The sequence below is a fragment of the Emys orbicularis genome, chromosome 4 (assembly GCF_028017835.1).
Source record: "Emys orbicularis isolate rEmyOrb1 chromosome 4, rEmyOrb1.hap1, whole genome shotgun sequence".
NCBI classification, from domain to species: Eukaryota; Metazoa; Chordata; order Testudines; family Emydidae; genus Emys; species Emys orbicularis.
The window spans coordinates 30,123,530-30,135,140 of NC_088686.1; positions in this window are offsets into that span (position 1 = coordinate 30,123,530).

Here is an 11,611-nt window from a genome sequence, read left to right on the forward strand (position 1 = left end):
AAGCTGGTCGCCTGCCATACTTGCTATTCTTTCTGCACATCAGGATGGACTATGCATAGACTATAATGCCTGGACTATGCATCTAATGCATAGACTATGGAACTCATTACTGCAGGATGTCATAAAGACCAAGAATTTAGCAAGATTCAAAAAGGGACTGTACATTGAAATGGATAATGAGAATATCCATAAGTAAATACTAAAAAAGTTTTAGAAGGTTTATAAAACCTCAAGTTTCAGGACTTAAGCCAGTCTCTAAATCAGAGGTCGGCAGCCTTTGGCACGCGGCCCATCAGGGTAATCTGAAGGCAGGTCGCGAGACATTTTGTTTACGTTGACCGTCTGCAGGCACTGCCCCCACAGCTCCCAGGGGCTGCAGTTCACCGTTCCCGGCCAATGGGAGCTGCAGGAAGCGGCAGCCAGCATGTCCCCGCAGCCCGCCACTTCCCATAGCGCCCATTGGCCGAGAACGGCAAACTGCTGCGGGGGGCAGTGCCTGCGGACGGTCAACGTAAACAAAATGTCTCGCAGCCCGCCTTCAGATTACCCTGATGGGCCGCGGGTCGAAGGTTGCCAACCCCTGTTCTAAATATTAGGTTAAAGAGGAGACATTTTTGGGGTAGGGGGATCATGTTTATCCCACATCTGCCTAATGTGTGGTTTCTTGCAACTTCCTCTGAAGCATCTGGTGTTGGCCAGCGTCAGAGACAGGATACTGGACTAAATGGACCTTGGGTTTGATCCAATCTGGCAATTCTTATGTAACTGAAAAACAGGTAATTAAAATAGGCAAGAGATTAATCCATACATACATATACATATTTTCATACACACACAATGCAAACATGACTAAAGTACTTAAGTTAAACAAAAACAAAAGCCATTTTTGTATGATTTAAGTGCTCATGAAAGGTGCTGTCCTGACAGCCCCCAAAAGCTAAGTCTTCTAGTATCTATAAAACAGGCACAGCATGGACAATATAAACATCCCCACAATGACATGGTAACGTGCTTCAGCTCTGTCCTTGAAGGATCCACTCTACATATGAGGCAGGCTTTTCTGCTGATATCTCCCAAAAGGGTCCAATTTGTGCAGTTGTGATGGTTTTTGTGATGTGAGCATCTATCCATTGTTACCTAGATTGGGACCTCCAAACTTATCTCTGGTAGGCTACTGTGCAGCTTTCAGATGGCAGCCACTTCTAATCAGTGCTGGGCTGGATTTGGCCTGAGAACCTAGAGAGTCCCTATATCCAGTTTCTAATCCCTTGAAACAAAAACCTTTCCTTTCTCAGCAGCCACGTGGAAGTTACTAAATTCCACACACTACGTCACCACATTCTCTGATGTTCTTATAGCACCTCATACTCTCTGCTGCTTATACCCATAATATGTCCCAAGCATCCACCATCCAGAAGCACTATTAGATGCGGAGCTTAGGCTCATATATAGATACCACTGTGATGGGTGCCTTGGAAATACCTGGAGTAAACAGATGTACTGGGACCACTTCATACACTACTGAAACTGAGCCTTCTTTGGGACAGAGCATAGCAGCCATTCTTTACCAACTGTGCTGTAGGACACAACTGGGTTTTAGTTAGTGAAGAAAAATGCATGTATCACACACTGCAGAGGGAATGTTGGCAAGCAGAATTTATTCACCCACATTGTTTATCCCTAGTCCTGCAAAAGTGCCACGGGCTGCTTAATGGCCACAAGTGGCCAGGGATTTCAGCTTCCTTCTAAAGATCGTGGGGCAGATCCTCAGCCAGTGTCAATTTCAATGAAACCAAGACAATTTACACCTGCTGCGGCTCTACCCCAGTACTTCTAGGAGCAAAGGGACCCTCAGCATGAAGCAGGGCCATTGACTAAATACTGACTTAGAAGGAACAATTTTTAAGTACCAAGATGATAGGAGTAGGTGCCTTAAAAATACCACAAATGGATAGATGGATGGTGGATGATAGAAGTGTGTCACCCATACTACTGTCTGTGGCATCTATGGTTGTCTATCCAATGCCAGAAGAAGAAGTCCTGACCTTGCTTACCTCATGTGTTCGGACAAGACACAATGGTCTGTCGGCAGCTCAAATGGAAAAAAGACCCTGAGCTTATTAAAATATTAAGAGTATGACACAAGTCAAGACATTTCAGATGAGGGTTGATACTTCAGCATTAGTGTATGGTTTTGTGCTTGTTTTACTGTTGTCCATAACATGGTTTGGGTACTTTTGCCATTTGTGCAACAATCTTTTCTGTATTTGAGTTTTCCCTGGAGGGCTAAGAGGACTCTAAATACAACTAAAACAAAGCTGGGAGCCAGTTGTAAATGTATTTAGGGAGCAGATTCTACTACCTTCAGTCATACCGAGTAGTACCTTACTCCACAGCTAGTCATGCTGAAATTAAGGGAACCACATGTGCAGTAATCTGCTATACAGTGTGAGCAAGGGTGGAAGAATCTGGCTATTTATAGAATAGGGATAGGAATTAAACTAAATCAAATTAAGGCCACTTGAATTCTGTATGAGGGTGTTCACACATGGATTTAATACAGTTTAACCCATTTCAAGAAAAATTAATCCAAATTAACTAAAGGTATGAATTTGATGTCCCTGGGTAGGCAAGCACTCAAACAGTCCTTCTGCTGGCACCTTTTCCCTACCCAGTCATTCCACCGGTAGGTTTGGAGAGGTCAGCTGGCCGGCAGGCTTCTCTAGGAGCTACTCTTTTCAAATGAGCTCTGGTAGCCTTTTGTCAAGTCCAGGTGCTCATTAGTCAATCACCAAGGTAGTTACTTAGAGGTGGCTGAGATGGGCCCATTGTCTTTGAGCAAGCCCATCTCCCCTTAAAGGGGCCATGCCCCACTGTGACAATACGAATATGTTTAAAAGAGTCCACCTGCTTCTAAATAAATGACTATGGAACGATATTTAGTATTTATCTAAATAGGGAGAATGAATTAATATAGGAAAGAAAAGGGGGGAGGTTATGTTTTCTCAAGTTTATTGATCAGTCTTGTCCCCTTGCATATTTGTGTCTCATTATTGTACCGTCTGTTGATCATTGCAGTGGATAAAATCCAGGAGCCTGCCAAATTATGAGGTAAACATACAGTTATTTTTAACTAAGTTAAACTTTACTCGTTCCATGGCACGTTGTGCAACAGACATACACTGGTGTCAGATGACATTCTGTCCAGACACTTACGCTAAATTTAACTCCTCTTGAGAGATATAGGGCAAACAATTAAATGTCAGCCCTGCAAAACAAACCTGTTGCATTATGATTTGCATTTAGGAGAGAAATAAAATCCTTCTTACCGTCTCATCCATAAACAAAGTAGTTGGTGCAGGATGTCTAAGCTTTCTCAGTGGTTGTAATAGTAGACTTCATTTGGACTGGACTTTAAATGATGAAATTAGACACATTTTAATTTGACTGTACAGCAATGAGTAAATAGAGATGACAGTGCATTGTCCTTTAGCATATGCGGTTCTATTCCTTTTACAGCTCTCCTCACCATAGTATGAGAGTGCCTTCCAGAAGTGCATTAAGTGACATGACTACACATCTGTCCTGCATGGTTCTCTTTTCTTCTCTCCATATTATACATACAGAGGGCCCAGTTCTGCCCTCAATAAGGCCCCAATCCAGCAATGCCCTTAAGCATATGCTTAATCTGAGCACGTGAGTAGTTCCAATTGAATTCCATGAAGCTTTGCTGGATTGTGACTTTAGGTGGAGGCCTCTCCTATTGACTTCAGCAAGAATTTTTTCTGACCCTTAGGAATTTTAAGGAAAGTAGATCTGGTATGCAGCATACCTATTTTCATGTCATTGAAGGAAGGGGAAGGCAAGACTGACAGTAAAAAGTCACACAGTCCTACTACATACAGTGAATGGAACAGTTGAAAACAGTACTTCCAAATCACAGCCCTAAAGAATGAGCTTTCTGTAGGATTTTTAAAACTAGTCTATAGAATTCTAGAGCAGGGGTATTGTTATACTCATGGCCTATAAACAGAGAAAGTAAATAACATCAAATACTCTTGCTGGAAGGTTGCAATGTAAAACTAATTCATTTCTTAGAATCCAGACCACCACCACACAGTAACCAAAAATAGAGAGAGACAAAGCAGGCTGCTCTTTAAGGCAGAAAGGCAAAGTTCAACCCACCTTTTTCTGAATTGGTTCTTTCCTGACTGAGAGACCCAGATCACACGCTTCACTTTCACAACGGAGAACTCGCCCACACTCTTAAAGTGATAGCTTGCAATTCCAACAGTTTTCAATATACCACAGGTGTGATTCTCTATTAAATTCTACAGGTTGAGTTAAAAAGACTACTGAAAGGATCACTTTTTGACCTGTCTCCAGGTAGGTATAAATATCTCCTTATAAGATCAAAGGTACCCCTACATTTTGGTTCTCAGGACTTCTGAAAACTGACTCTGTAGGGTCCGCTGCCTTATCCCTTTGGGCAAACGTCCTATAAAAATTAATAGAGAGCAAGCCAACAGAGTTCTATAGAAATTCTAAGGGTACCATAGAAATATCTCAACTATAAAATTTAGTAGAGACTAATACCCTTTCTGTCAGACTTTAAACTAGCCTATGGAGTTTAATAGAGAAGCATGTTCCTACTATAGCTTTCTGTAGACTGGTTTAAAAATTCAATCGAAAAATCATTCTCTGTCACATTCTGTAGGATCTCCCCATTAGGACAGTGATTCAGAAACAGTGGCTTTGGACATTATGTTCACTGAATGTAGTAGAATGATGTGGAACATATTGTCATTCTTGCCCTCATCCTTCCCTCTAATAATGGGTCTGCAGCAAAGGCGATCTGTTTTCTTCTGTTTCTGAAAGGTCAAGGAAAAGAACAAACCTTTCACTAGAACTCCTGCTAAATCTCATTATAAAATATAAATGATAATTGCCCAACAAAGAATAGTGGAAAGGTGATGTTTACCCACGTAAAAGGAACATGTCTTTGTTTACATAGTCATGGCAGTTTTATTCATTGTGCATTATGATTACATATTCTCCTGTACTTTAGTCCCTTTCCATTTTGAGTCTGTGTACTTGACCTTATGATGATATTTGCAGAGAGAGGCTGAGACTGTAATAACTGCAGATTCCTCCAAGGTTTATTGGCTGTCAGGTCCAGCCTGAGTCAGCAAGCAGCTAAAATGGTGCTGAAGAGCTTATATATTTGTTGTTCCCCTTGGTGCTAATATGCTATCTCCAAAGAAGTGAGGACTCTCTCCAGACTGTAAGTGAGATGCAGAAAGAAGTCCCTATGCTCGGCCACTATGCTGAACCACTGAGCCAGTAGGCTCTAAGTCACACTAATATAAATTAGAAACCATTCCATTCAAATTATAGGACATGCACCGATTTCACATTAAGGTGAGAGGAAACTCGAGTCTTAAGACTAATATAGTCTGAGAAACCTTCTTTTTTGGGGGGGGAAAAAGCAGATTCAGCAACACCAACACATTTTGCAAATTCATGGCAATTTCACCAAATTGCTTCTGTTGAAAAATATTTTTGAAAAAAAATCAAAACATTTCATGTTGACATTTTGGAAATAAAACATTTGTTTTTTCATTCAAAATGACTGTTTTTCAAAAAAAAATGTAGCAACAAATCAAAAATGGTTTACATCAAAATGAAACATTTCTGTTTTGTCAATATAAAACATTTCATTCAACCAGAAATGAATATTTTTTCAATTTTTTTTGGAATTGCCAGTGAACTGAAAAATCACCAGCTCTAATTCTGAGTTGATTGGAGGAATTGGTGCGGTTGGAAGGACTGAAGGACTTTGCAGCATCAGGGCCTTAGATAGCAGTGCCACCAAGAAATAATATATGCTGTAAACATCACACCTTAGTGATTACCCACACCTTGGCATATTTGATATCACATTTTTTATTAGTGTCATAGAATTTGAGGCCATAAAGGAGCACCAGATCATTTAGTCTGACCTCCTGTACATCACAGCTACCAACACCACACAGTACAGTGCTGCTGGTTTATTGCCACCATCATATAAGCATGGCCAAAGCAATCACTTCTCAGCCCATTCTTGCTAGGGGAAAGAAATTGAAACCTTCTTCATCTATTGAAATTCTTGTCCCCTTGCTAGTTGGATGGAGTTTTAGTAAGGTGGAGAGAGAGAGTGAGAGTGAGAGTGTGTGTGTGTGTGTGTGCGCGCGCGCCGAAGAATGGTTTCTTCTACAGCAATGGAAGCCAGGAACTCCTGAGTTCTACTCCTAGCTCTAACACTGATTCCTTCTCTGGCTCCGCCCTTTCCCCCAGCTACAATGCTGTTGTTAGGGTCTGTCAGTGCAAAGCACTGCATAAACCCTCAGTATACACGTTTCTCCTCTTTCACAATTGCACTTCAGTGTACAGTATTTTATTGGTTGGCATTTTTTGCTACTATAACTCTAAATGTGAAAATTGAAATGTGTGGTGTAAACACACGTTTTTAAATTAAGAATTTGGTTACAAGGTGTGTAAGTGCTGAGGAATCAAATAGAAGGCAGGTATTTGCCAGATGGTATAAAATAAAAAGCCATCTCAAACAAAATGTAGGTCTATTGAAAATCATTTGCTTTTTCTTTGATAGGGATCAGGGTTGGTGGGTGAGTGTGGGGTAGGAGAGATGCATTGGAGTTTGCTGGTTATCTCTGAGAGTGTGATGGTAGTGAAATACTGCAGGCACACCAAATATCAATCAATAGTGGAATCCCACTCCCCATTGAAACCAATGGGAGTTGTGACATTGACATCAATGGGAGCAGGAATTGGCACCAGATTTTGATAAAGATGTCTGTAAAATATGAGAATGCATGTATTACACATATTTTCCTCAATGAACAACACCCATAATGCACTGCACCTAAAGACTAAGCGAAAGCTTAGAAGAGCTCCATGTTACCTATGAACAGTGTCACGCTCCAGGTAAGCAATAGAATATCACCATGGACTATGGCTGAGAAGGTATTGTAGTAAATGCTGTGATTAAATCTGCCATAAGAAATTCAGGTCAGGCAGAAAACCTAATTAAACAGCGGCTCTGCAAATGCATAATGTAAGAGATCCCATTATCTGGATCTTCTTGCATCTCATATTCCCTGTGACTTTTCAGTGCCCACTTTCTGCATTTGCTAGAGAACTACCATGCCTGAATGGCCGGCTGAAATGAAGTGGTTAGGTTGCCTATTGGAATTACAGTATCCATCAGGGACAGTTAGTCTGTTGCATCTATTCAATAACGTTCTTGCTTTCTCGATGGTGCCTGAATTCACCTGATCCAAACTCTTGAGTGTAGCAGAGTTTAGGCACCATTAATACCATTCCACTACTGCCAGGATAGCATACATACTCATTTGCACATGAAGCTTTCTAATCATGAGACAGCAAAAATATTTCTATTTGCTGACTTTATACATAGAATCAGTTGAAAAAAATGCTTTTCAGTCTCACTGGCTTGCATGCACGAATTTGGTTTCTGCACCAGTCTTAGCTGCATCCACAATAGTGGATCCGGATGAGAAACAAGGCCTCAGGGAACTGAAGAGCTGATTAGTTAAAACAAGGGGAAGGTGAACTTGCAAGCAAATCTAAAGTTGAAGCAAAGGTTAAAGTGGCATTTAGAAACTACTGCTGGCTACTTTTGAGGAAGAAAGAAAAGGAACCTGCTTTTTTTTATTTACCAAGTTTTCACAGGGTCTCCTCTCTTCCTCTTTCCTCAAACTCAGCTCCCCCTTTATGCACCCCATTCATGAGACCCTAATCCACTTCCCATAGCCAGCATGAGCTGGCTTATGATATTGTGTAAAGAGAAAACAAACAGATATTAACGTGCAGCATCCGAGTCTGAAAGCATTCCCAGAAAATGACATCGCTTTGTGTATTTATTTTTCCTGGTGACATTTTGTAATCTCTTGGAATTAAGTATTAAATTAAGATGCACAACTGGATGTGTCTTTGGGAAAAGTATTAACACTTTCTACAATCATGATTATTACTATGCTTTGAATGTGTTGTAGCAGACTTACAGCTTTGCTTTATTGAAAAATACATAAAATGTATTTCTGTACATTCATACTTCAGCAACTAATACTTCGAACTTCCAGAGGAGCTTCTTCCAAGGATACAAAAACAGTTTTCCCTCAGGTAAATAGTCCTATTGGCTTCACATCAGTGAGATGTCAGGACTGAGCTCTAGACACCCTTATGAGGTAAGTAAGAGCCATTATTTCCATTTTGCAAGTGGGGAAACTGCGACATAGAGAACTTAAGTGGCTGCACAAGGCTTTAAAGAGAGTCAGTGGTATCTGGGAATAGAACCCAGATCTCCTGATGCCCAGGCCTGCGCTTTAATTATAAAATCATGCTTCATTATAGGAAAATTCTCAGGAACTACCATACCAGATCAAACAATGGTCCACATACTCCAGTATCCTGCCCTCAGCAATCAACTGTACTGGATGCTTTTAAGGAAAGCAAATACCCTTTATACAACTGTGAATATCTGCACAGTTCTCTCATTTATGAATATTTATCCAGGATGCAAAATGAGGACTCCTATTTTGCGTACAGGGTGGTTCTAGTGATAGCAGGAAAGGTCACTGCTGACAAACTGCAGCAAGATTGCATTACTCAATGTATGCTGGTCAATGGAGCCTAACAGGAAGACCTAAATGCTACATTAAAAAATAACCTACATTCTTACATACTATTAGACACATTTACAAAGCCATTGTTCCTACCACTGTTCTGCAAGAGGGTTCTTTCAGAAAGTTCTAACAGCTGCCAGTTTTGGCCCGTCTCTTGGGCAATGGAGCTATGAGTCCCACTGCCCTGTCCCTAATGAACCCACCTGGGAGGAAGCTAAGTGTTCTTTCCAATAGTGCCATTGGCCGACAAGCTCCACAGGTCCCCTGGGATCTGTATGGATCAAAGGGAATCAGTGGCAGTTCACAACCAGCTGTTGAGAGGCCCTGTACCTCTGCACCAGCTCTGTATCCCTTGTGGGTCATCCTTCCTGCATTCCAAGGCAGCACAGCTCTGATGGGGGATGATACATGTCCTACCCTGCCTTGCTCCACCTCTATCCCCCTTCCCACTGCCTCACCCCTCGCAGATCCCAGGACCCACAGTGCATCCTCTACAAGGTGCATGGGGGAAGGTAGGACAGTGCCATGGAGGCAGTGCTGCCTTGCTTCTGCAGAAAGAAGACACTGGCACATGGAAGGTCCTTTCCTCATGTGGATCTTGGGACCAGAATCTGGCCCCAATGCCATTTTCTAATTAAATGCTCCATCCTGCAAGGTACTGAGCACTCTGTCCCCACCTCAGCCAAGCACTTAGGCACGAGCTTGACTAAGTGCATGAATAGTTTCATTGAACTCAGTGAAACTCCACACAGCCAAGTAGATCTGATGGCAGGGTTAGAGCCTGAGAAACAAGCAGCAGGGCAGTCTTACAAGGGTAAAGAAAAAGAAGGGGAAAGGCTCTACATGTTAAATGAACAGTGGTTATAATTAAAAACCAACTCAGAGAAGGTTTTAGGTTACATTTAAAAGTGGAGAAGGGATTGCTGAGATGATCGTCAAAGGTGTGCAAGGTTCACACCCTAGGGTGTCACTGTAGCAATTGCTCCTTTGACTGCCAGTATACCTTAAATGTGGACTGAAAAAAGAATTCCTCGAACATCACGCAGTCATGAAGGACAGAACATTCACCGGACAGCAGCTTAGAGGGAAGATGCATGACGTGATGGCCATCCGCGTCACACCTGAGCAAGCTGGTCAGGGAGAAGGAACAAAGAAGTGGTAACTCTGATGCAGAAAGCATCTAAAAGAAGAACAGGTGGACTGAAAGTAACTGGATAGATGAAGCACTATTACTAGGGTGGTTCCATCTAAGGCCACCTTGCTGTGCATCAGCACGATGGGTATTTGTGCTCTGCCACCAGGCTGAGGCTCAACAAGGTGTTGACAAATGGAGGAAAGGGCCACCCACCATGAGCTTGCCCTCCATTTCGCTAGTGGAACCAACATGGTAAGTGCTAGGAGAAGGAGTGTCAGTATCAGCTGATTTCATATCATGCCTTTTCTCCACAGTCATTGCACTTGGGCATCTTCTGGACAAATGACTAGTTACCCTCCTTGGCCTCAGGCAAGTGGTATTTTTCTTCTTCCAGCCAACCTACCAATGTTAATTCATTTACACATGCTGTTACACAACCCACTGTCCTAAAGCAGCCCTTTGTAACATAGCGGGGCATTGTGGCACCTGTACCTCAGTTTCCCCTTGGTCTTCTACAACTCTACTCAACTATCAATGCCTACTTCAGTGACTTCAGCCTCTGATAAATCACATTTAGTCCCACCTCTTCTGGGGTACCAATGTTCCCAGGCCTTACACTCAGGCCTGTAAATATTTCTTCCTCCTCTGTATCAGGACACAAAGCATTCCTTCTTCCTCTTGACTGCAGGGGTCCTGTACAGCCCTCTCAGTGGGGTCTGTAAACAGTCTTTTCCACTCCCTCCATAGCTCGAGGGGTCCACAAGAGGCCCAGGTAAACCCTAGGCCCTCTCATTGCTCTCTGGCCCTAGACTCACTTAGGTTCCTTCCCCAGGCCCTTGCCAGAAGAAACCTAGCAGCCACACCTGTTTTCCCTCGGGTCTTCCAGTGAAAAGAGTCCCTGCTCACCTCTGGATCTTTTCTTCAGCCATCCCTCAGGTAGGAGCATTCATTCTCCACTCCTCCCTAGTCAGCCTCCTCCTAGTGAGCTTTCTTCCTTTTAAGGCCCACATCCTGCCCAGGTGTGGCAGGGTGGGGCTAATTGAATGAGACTGATTGGCCTTAGGTTTCCCAGGCCTTAAAGGGGCAGGTCACCCTGTCACCCATGCCTAGTTGTTTTCAGTCTACCTGCTCTTCTTTTAGACTCCACCTGGATCAATATTATCTGCTCCTTGAGCAACTTGCTCTAAACGCCACCATGAGGTGTATGGCCACCATGGCACATACACTGGCCTTAAGCTGTCTAGGTAATGGGACTTTCCTTCATGTTCACATGCTATTTAGAGCAGTTCTTTCTCTATAGTAAATGTTTATGGAATACTGTGTGGGATTGTTTCACAAGTGCTTTTGTAATATATTGGAAGTTCTAAAGACTTGGGCTCCATAAATTCTAGTAGTCTTAAAATACGTTAACCACTGTAAAACCTCAGCAAGCACCCACTGTCATGTTTGCCCTATTCTGTTTATGCAGCAGCAGCTGCAGCAAAAGCAGGTACAGTAGAAAATCTGCCTGCAGCTTTCCTCCAAAATAAATGAAACCCTCCAGGACCACATACTTTATATCAAAAATATACTGCAATTTCTTTTTTTCCTTTAAGTTTCAGAAACATATCCATATATGGTCTACTTGTCAAGGACAATAAATAATGATGTAATAGAAAGGTCAACCTTGTGTCATTTAGCTACAGGATGCTTGATGAAGCGAAGTTCTACAAATTAAAGCAACAAAGAAGAACTTTAGGATGGGTAAAAGTTTCTCCAGTGCATCTTCAAG